Genomic DNA, 10,184 nt, shown 5'->3' on the forward strand with positions numbered 1-10,184 from the left:
GCGGAGCAGTTAACCACAGTCCTCGTAAATCCACCTGGAGTTTAGAATGCCAACACAAAGAAAACGTAAGGTGAGGGACATCCAGTCGAAAATGAGGGACATCTGGCAGAACTTCTGGCAGCACCCCGGAACAATCCCATGAATGAAACGTTGTCGATATAGACTAGCATCAACCTGATTTGGGATTTGAAATATCTTGGGCTTTGGTTTACAGATGCTCACCTGTCATGGAGTAACTCTGTAACACACATTACAGTTGTTCTCCACTAAGACTCCACCCACTGACAAGGACACTATAAAGCAGGTGTTATGTGCAGATATGAGGCTAATCTATGTTCAAGATGAGAGAGCTCACACTGCTCTGTTTGGATTCATTCTCACAGCATCCACTGTAAAAAGGGCGAGACTGAGTTTTCTCGAATTTACTGATCTTAAAAGATATGGAAGGATTTAACTTTAACTATTAAGAACAATTCTGTAGTTTGTTTATTCTCTTTCTGTAAATGAATGATAATTTGCTAAAAGAAAGTTCTTCACTCACTTGAATGAAACAGGTTAACTTATTGATTATGTAGCTGCTTTGTTTGGAATCCAATGTCAATGTCCTTACTTTCCAAACACTGTAATGTCCTTGAATTAAGGTTTCACATTCCAATTCCATACAACCAACTCAATGGTGGGTAGTCTGGGGAAAAGTCATATCACCATTTTCCATGAGATGAGAGAAGTCAAAGTATGCAGAGTGTCAAATATTCTTGGTAATAAATGGCTAACCAATGAACAAACTGGACTTTGATATTTAGCTAGTGAAGCACAAATCACTTTAGCATAAACAAACTGTAACAAACTCCACCTATTGACATGGGCACTATAAAGAAGGTGAATGTGCAGCTAGAAGGCTAATCTATGTTCAAGATGAGAGGGCTCACACTGCTCTGTTTGTTGGGATTAATTCTCACAGCATCGACTCTATCAATGGTAAAACTGGTGATTTTCCCCAGATTTTCTTATCTCAAATATACTGAAAAATGTTATAACTTTAACTTTAATTTATTCTTGCAGCATTACCAAGACCTGGTGTGTTAGTCTTGGAGATGATAGGCTACTATAAAGGAAATTACTTCAATTAATTAAAAATACTAAATGCTATGTTTCTGGAGTTTAACTTTGATGCAATAGCTTACATGTTATGTGAATGTTACTATGCAGGCCACAAATGTATGGAAGCAAAGATTTGAATATTACAAGCAAATTAATACCTAATTGTAAAATGTAATCACTGCTGCATAGTTAAAGTTCGACTAAAACTTAATGCTGAAATTTAAACACCACTTACAATTTACAACAATGAAATATTTGAATACAATAAATGAAATGATATTTAAATTTCATAATTTAGGTATTCGGTTACATATAAATTATAATTATAATGGCATTTCAATATTTATTGTGATACTACTCTGATGTAAAACAACTAAAAATACATTTTATTTTCATAGTTTTTTCAAGAATCGAACAAATCAGTAGAGGCTACAGCATGTATCATACTGCTGCTATTTCTATTGATTATTTAGTTGCTTTATTTACAACCCAAAGTCCACGTCCTTTGCAAAAAACTGTCAAATGCGTACTAAGCAAACACTATCATGACCTTGTACTAAATCATTCTAAAATACATTTACAGATGCCAGCAGGGAGTATATATCCGATGGAAAATGAGAATGGGACTAACACAACAACAAACTCAACGGTGGGTAGACTTTGTGGGAGAAAGTGATTTTAACATTGTCCAAGCGAGTTTTGGAAGTCAAAGTATGGAGTGTCAAATGTTTTTGGTAATGGGGTTGTTTGCTTTGGAGATCAATGGGTTTTTTTCAGCTTTCTCTCTAGACATGAGTTGTGCTTTGATCTTGTGATATCTACAGGATCTCTGCCTTCCTGTATAGGGACGAGTGTTTTCTATTATATCTGTTGGTTTCAAAGAAGAGTATTGACTTTGGCACTGACTGAACCTTGGGGCCTGTGCCTGAAGATTGCCACTGATAACTTGATTTCATAAATTTCACATTATCCAAACGTTTCCTTTTACTACAAAATGTCTTAATTTTGTATCCAACCTGTTAGGCAAAGTACTTCACTCTCTTTGCAATGATTTGAATATTACACAAATTTTACTTTGCCTGATTTTCTTTTCTAATTCTAAACTACACCAAGGGTTAAAAATACATTAATATTTTTATTACATGTATTGTTCAATTTCTGAGCCAGAAGGCAAAGCTCTCGATCTACCGGTCAGTTTTCGTTCCTACCCTCACCTATGGTCATGAAGGCTGGGTCATGACCGAAAGAACGAGATCCAGGGTACAAGCGGCCGAAATGGGTTTCCTCAGGAGGGTGGCTGGCGTCTCCCTTAGAGATAGGGTGAGAAGCTCAGTCATCCGTGAGGAGCTCGGAGTAGAGCCGCTGCTCCTTCGCGTCGAAAGGAGCCAGTTGAGGTGGTTCGGGCATCTGGTAAGGATGCCCCCTGGGCGCCTCCCTAGGGAGGTGTTCCAGGCACGTCCAGCTGGGAGGAGGCCTCGGGGAAGACCCAGGACTAGGTGGAGGGATTATATCTCCAACCTGGCCTGGGAACGCCTCGGGATCCCCCAGTCGGAGTTGGTTAATGTGGCTCGGGAAAGGGAAGTTTGGGGTCCCCTGCTGGAGCTGCTACCCCCGCGACCCGTTACCGGATAAGCGGACGAAGATGGATGGATGGATGTTCAATTTCTGGTTAACAGGTTAATTTATCCTACAGAAGTGTGAATAACCCAAAGACAGTATACATTAGCCTTCTTTCACAGTCAGAGAGTTTGATGCCTTTCTGCAGACCTTGCAGGAACAAGCAAAGACAGACTGCTGTGTCATTGAATTAGAGTAAATATGTATATGTATACTTTGTTATTGAAGTGCAATGACTTTCTATTTCAGGTACTACAGGATCGCAGTCGATATATAGTACAGGTATGTAGACTTTCATAAATTAAACTAAAGATTAAACATCTGACTGTTCTTTTTCATAATATTCGTTTTGATGTCTCACTAAGGGAAGCAAGCCTCACTGCGACCCTCAGAAGCACTTTTCTCATTACACCAATCCTGATTGGCTGGTGAACGCATGTCCGTCCGCACCAGGTAGTGCCACCTACCATAAATAGTGTGTGCGGATGGCACAGCGCCATTCAAAAACCTCTTCTCACTCGAAGCATATCTCGCGTCAAGGTTGGCGTGACTTTCCGCAGATGGATCTTACCTAGCTTCTGTCACTGCGCAAACTAACTTTAGGATTCTACTTCTCCGGTCACACCAGATCGTACGAGGTGTTTTCCTTTTTTAAGCATTAGCATCCCAGCTAGCTGCTCCACTCCTGCCTGCACAACAGCTCGCTCGGGATGGAGACCAAAACTCGCTGTGGAAATAAAATCTTGAGCAAAGATCCACATTAGGTCTGTTTGAGCTGCCTGGGACTGTAACATGCCCGAAATGTGATTGATGTTCCCGGGTCATGTCGACACTGTGCAGTGTTCACTCTTAAAAGTCGCCGCAGATGGCTAGCACATAACGGAGACCATCAGGTCCCGAAAAGATTTCCCCTGTCTAAGAGCTTGTCAAAGCAGCTTCTCCCCATCTTCCCGGAGCTTCTAACCGAGGTGGCACGTCAATGGAAAGCAGGAAGAAGCAAGAAGGCTGATACCCGGCGCCTCATCCCTTGACTGTGTAAAGACGGAGGGCCCGGGTCTCCTGCGTATGCCTCAGATGGAGCCACTGGTTGCGGTACATTTTCACCCTTGCGTGTCGACAGTATCCTCTTGGAGTCCTACACTGCCGTCTAAGTCGGACCGGTTTCAGTCAGCCCTGACTGAGAAGGCTTTTTTTTTTTAAATTATTATTATTATTTTTTGGGGCATTTTTAGGCCTTTATTGACAGGACAGCTGAAGAAATGAAAGGGGAGAGAGAGGGGGGGATGACATGCAGCAAAGGGCCGCAGGTCGGAGTCAAACCCAGGCCCGCTGCGTTGAGGAGTAAACCTTTGTATATGGGCACCCGCTCTACCAACTGAGCTATCCAGGCACCCCTGACCGAGAAGGCATTAGGCGGCGGCGCGGTCCGCAAAATTACGAATCCCACTATGGCCACGCCAAGACCCGCCGTACGAAGCAGCCCGATTGGTTGGGGTTAAGCATTTCACCTCGAGTGGTTAAGGTTAGGGTTAGGGGATTGGTCGGGGGATAGGACCTGTACATGTAAGCATGGACGCCTGGCCAATTGTAGTGTGTGAATGCTATTGAAGAGCGGGTCTTGGCGTGGCCATAGTGGGATTCGTAATATCGCGTCCAGGCCACGGTGCGGTGGCTCAACTTCGCCAACCTGTCAGACAAAGAGAGGGACCATATCCTCAATATTCCAGTCGTTCCAGAGGGTTATCTTTGGCGCTGCGTTAGTCTCCATGCAACGCAGGTGTCAGGCCAAGAACAATGAGGATGAAGCACTCCAGCTTTGTCTAACTTGTAAAACCTCCTCCTGTGCAGCGAAAAACATTCTCGCAGGCCACCTAACAGGGGCCGCAGTTCAAAATCCTGAGACGGCTGAAACCTCAGCCCACCCCGTTTCACTCTCCCAGACAGGAGACCAGACCCGGCTGGCCAAGGACATCTCCAGCCCAGGCTGCAGCTCCGCCAGCACAACCCGCGCCAGATGCCAGTTTTCAGGCTAGGAAGTAGAAATGAGAAACGCCTGACAGCCTCTTTACAGGTGACGCAGGTGACTCTTTGCTGTCCACACAAATCTGTTCAGTTCAGATTACGTCTGAGTCTACTCGGTCTTATGGTGTCTGCCATCCTAGTGGTGGTTTTAACATGACTTTAAAATCGACATCCACCGAGCCGAAATGCTTATGTTATCAATAGTTAGCTCGTTCTGGTTTCCCAACTGCGTCGCGAGTTATAGGAGCTTAGCTGGGAGCTTCAAGAAGACAGCTAAAGGTAATGTTAGCTGCCCTACAGCTCAGAGTTAGCTTCAACTTCATATATTACCTTCTAACAGCACCGTTTGGCTTAGTTATCAATGCCGTTAGCATCGTGGCTAACACTTTTGTTACTTAGTTTATCACAAATCATTTCAGCTGTGCATGATGTCATTGTGCTAACCGAGCAACGTTACGTTAGCCTTTACAACCGAGCCGCTTCACTACACATGTAAGATAATGTTTCACTACAGAGTTCTCTGTTGATTTGTGTTTGTTGCTGTGTGCGTGTTGGAAAATAATGTAAACAGAAAGCGGCGTGCCAGAAATGCAATGCGCCATGAAGTAGGTCCCCTTCAAGGCCAGGCTAATGTTGGAAGTTCCTCTAGTGGACAGAATGTGTAACAACAACCACATGCTTAGTGGTATTGACAATGCATAAGCCTGAGTAGTGTAGTACATATTTATAACAGGCTGCATTTGAGCATTTAATATTCGAATTATATTTGAATATTTAATAAAATTACAAATGAAATTCTCTCCCTGAAACATCTTCAACTTCCGTCAGACACCGCCTACCAAGAGTCTGGGTCTGTCCGAGGTTTCTTCCTAAAAGGGAGTTTTTCCTTGCCACTGTCGCAATAGCTACTGCTAATGCTTGCTCTTGAGGGAACCACTGTAATTGTTGGGGCTTTGTAACTTACAGTGTGGTCTAGACCTACTCTATCTGTAAAGTGTCTCGAGATAACTCTTGTTATGATTTGATACTATAAATAAAATTGAATTGAATTGAATTCAAATGGTATTATAGAGGAAGACTGACAGCTCTAATCTGTTCACATCAAAAGAAAAAACTCAATGAGCAATGTTTTTCTCTCTGCGCAGTCTGGGAGCTCCCTCAGCGTAGACGCACTAGTGCACGCCTGGCAGAGGTGGAAAAAGTACTAAAATATTGTACTCAAGTAAAAGTACCAATACTTTGATGAAATATTACTCAAGTACAAGTGAAATTACCTATCTGAAAAATAACTCAATAAAAGTAATAAGTAGTTCATTTAAAATGTACTTTAAGTAAAAGTTACTTAGTTACATAAAAAAAATAAAAAATAAAACTGTCAGTGTCCTACATACTAGGGCTGCACAATTAATCGCAATTTTATCGAAATCGCAATATGGACTAGTGCAATATCCAAATTGCAGAGGGGCACAATATTTGTTAAAGGCACACTATGTGTCAAACCATTCTGAATGAAGTATTGTGGTGCTGCAGAGACGTCCCGGCCTACAAATCCTATCCTACAGACTACAGAAAACATCTTTGTTTGGTACAGATCCTCGCAAATATCAAACTATAATTTTTCAAACTATACAATTTATAATTTTGATTTAATATTAGTCAAGGAAAATGAGAATAATGATACAAACATGATCATTCCCTTCAATATCGTGAATCACATTGCAATCGCAATATCAGTCAAAATAATCGCAATTAGATATTTTCCTCATATCGTACAGCCCTACTACATACGTTGTCCTACGGGTTGCTAGTGCTAGACAAAAATTAACTATGCCACGAAACATGTTGTTTTGCTAATTGGCAATTTGCTATTAGTCATGAAAACTTAGTTTGAAGTACCAATGCACAAATACTTACCAAAACATGCTTCTGCAGATTAGATGTGGAGTTATTAAATGCTGCCAGTTCAGTCACCTTTGGCAGGCACATCTGGCATTGCATGATGGTACTACTGGCCCTCTTGAATTTAAATGAAAAACAGTCTTTCAAATGTGGCCAAGGATTTTCGTCGTTTTGGGCAGCAGAATTCGATGTTTCAGCTAGGATGACATCACTGCCATCACTGCATATTTTTTTACTTTTTGCTCGGCATTGTCAGCAAACTTTTTTTTACTTTACTGACAATAGAGCTTTCTTTCACTGCAGTGGTTCCGGGTGCGATTTTTTTTTTCTTCCTTTGTTTTTTCGAAGTTTTTTTTTTTACTCAGTAACGTACGAGATTTGTAATGCAGCGAAATACAAAACTTCACTCAAAACGTAATCAAGTACATTTTAAATTACCGATTTTAAAAACTACTTGAAAAATACAAAATACACAACAAAACTACTCAATACAGTAACGTGAGTAAATGTATTTCGTTACTTTCCACCTCGCCTGGTCCCAATCCATCTAGAACAGGCATCGAGATAGGTCGCCTGGTATACACCTGGCTGCATCATATATTGTACCTCAATCATCAGGTATCAATCATTTTCATTTTGGCCACAGACACAATGAAACTAACAATAGCGAGCACTTTGTACTATGAATTCTTCAGGACAAGTAATAAGTTCAAGAATGGGAACATTTCCATTTTATATTTTAAGTAAATAATATGGCCTTATTTTATCCTATAGTGTGTTACTTTGTGCTTGCTTTTTGATTATTACAAATAATAAAGCAAAATTATCATCTTAAAGTAGAAGATACTGTATACTGTCTCTTATCACATACATTATTAACAGGTAAGTAAGTGGTCTTGAAGAGGATTCTTTTTTTTTGTCTCGGTATTGAATGTCTCTCATAGACCTTCGTCACGGCAGACATGTTGACATGTCATAGTAGGAAAAACACAGGTGTATTCAAAATCATTAATGATGGCTGCATTCCACTTAGGAGAGGCCCTGGTATTGTGCATGCTCACTCACTGAAATAGCTCACTGGGACACTAGATGGAACTGAGCCATCGTTAAGGTTATCAATTTCAGCTGTGCTTTTCCTACTATGACAAGTCAAAATGTCTGCTGTGAAAAAGGTCCATTTGGACTCAGTCTTAACTTGGACTTGAACCTCTTTGGACTTGGTCTTGACTCCGTCTCGACTAGTCCTGGTCTTGGACTTGTCTTGGACTCGACAAAGGTGGACTTGACTAAAGCCCTGTTGTTAGCTCTGGCCTCAGCTAAACGGGTTAGTGATATTCATGCGCTCTCGGTGCACCCTTTGTGCGTTAAGTTTGCCCCAGGGGATGTGTAGGTTACATTGAAGCCCAACCTGGCCTTTGTACCTAAGGTGATTGGTTGATGTTCTCCTATTTACCTGCTGGCTTTCGCAGCCTCGCCTGGTGAGCAGCGGGGGCACGCACGTGTTATGTCCAGTTCGTGCTGTGCGCACTTACATGGATAAGACAAGGGGTTTCAAACGGAGAGATCAGCTGTTCCTTTCCTGGACTAACCCTCACAAAGGGGAACCTGTCACAAAGCAAAGCCTCTCCTGCTGGGTGGTGTAGGCTACTGGCCTTGGCTTGTACGGGTCAGGGGCTTCAGCCTCCCCCGGGTCTGCATGCACACTTGGCTCGTGGCTTGGCCGCATCCTGGGCCCTATTCAGGGATGTTTCTGTTAGGGACATTTGTGCTGCAGCGAGCTGGTCCTCGCCTCTCACTTTTGTCCACTTTTACATGCTGGACATCTCAGCCCCATGCGTGGCCTGCGCAGTGTTTGAGTCTTAGCTGGAACAGGGTGACTCTCTTGCAGGTTGGTGGATGCTAGATAAGCTCGTCTGGCAATTCGGGAGCTACCATATTCCATAGTGAGACATTAAAACAAATATTATGTAAAAGAACTTAAGGTCATATTCATAACCCTGGTTCCTTGAGTAATATGAGTGAGATGTCTCACCAGACAATCCTTCATGCGGGCGGGTGAGAAGAGGTTGCTTATCTTGAATAACGCTGTGCCATCCCCACACACTATTTATAGTAGGCGGCACTACGTGGTGAACACGCATTCACCAGCAAATCAGGATGGCGTAATGAGATAAGTGCTTCTGAGGGCCGCAGTGGTAAATATTTTTGGGAATGCGCAAGTGTAACAGCCTAAAATGAATTGGAGACAAACTCAGAGACAGAAGTGTTAAAACACCGTACAAGTGTCAACTTCAGATTATTTTAATTATTATAGATCATACTTACATTATGGTAAAGTGATTATTTTTCCCATCAGTTAAATGGTACTCGGGGAGTAGTTGACAACACAGATGGGTTCCCCCCACTTGCTGATGGAGAGGACACCCAGGTAAGAAACTGTTTAGAACTTAAGGACAACAAAATACATAACTGTTGAGAATCTACATCTGTGTGTGTGTGTGTGTGTGTGTGTGTGTGTGTGTGTGTGTGTGTGTGTGTGTGTGTGTGTGTGTGTGTGTGGATGCATGCATGTCTCTGTGTGTCTGTATGTGTGTGTTGTGTGTTTAAGAGGATGTGGTAATTAACTATAAATAAACTTTTTAGCTGAAATGTCATTTTTTTATCTTTTCCAGGGAAAAACCAAAAAATGAAAGACGACACATCAGAGGGCTTAACTCATTAGATACAAATACATGTTAATCCCTAATGGAGAAGTACCGTCATCAGGATGTAAAAACACCAGGCATATCATCATTCTGCTACTGCTTCTTTTCATTAAACATTTCATCAAAACTATTACAAATGTCCTTTTATTTCTAAGTTGGTTATCTTAAGGTCAGTTAAACAAAGAGATAAGTTCAATTTAAATAATTTATCTAGGGCTTTATTCAACCAAAGAAAATGTTGGTCGACTGAAATTCTACCTACTCTATCGATTGGTCGATGGGGGGAAAAAATCTGCATGTTATTTCTATATTAACTAAATACTGACTGTACTCTACCTGGTAGGGTTGTGTGTCCGTTAAGGCATTTTTTTTCCTGAGACCACTATACGTTTTCAATGCTTTGCAATGGGAGCGCCGCATAGTCACACAATGCTATAAACACTGGTGCTGAGCATCTATTCTGCGCTGAGCGCTGCACATTTTGAGTTTTTTTTCTGTTGGCAGAGAGGTGAAGAATGTTCAACTGGGTAAAAAGCTGCGCTCGCCACTGTCACTTTTTACACAGCTGTCCATTCACAGTGGAGGGACAGGGCAAAAACCACAAAGACCAACCGTCACATTCTACATGTACAAGTGCTGAACAACAACAATGGAGGAGAAATTAATATTGCTAGACCGTACATATTAGGGCTGGGACGATATGCTTTTGTCCCGATTTGATTCATGATACATGGGTGCCGATTCAATATGTATTGCGATTTTCATTTATTGCGATTCTAGAAGTATTGTGATTCGATAGTAAAAAGTATTGCGATTTTTTTCTCCTTCTTTAACAAAAAC

The sequence above is a fragment of the Sander lucioperca genome, chromosome 23 (genome assembly GCF_008315115.2).
Source record: "Sander lucioperca isolate FBNREF2018 chromosome 23, SLUC_FBN_1.2, whole genome shotgun sequence".
NCBI lineage: Eukaryota > Metazoa > Chordata > Actinopteri > Perciformes > Percidae > Sander > Sander lucioperca.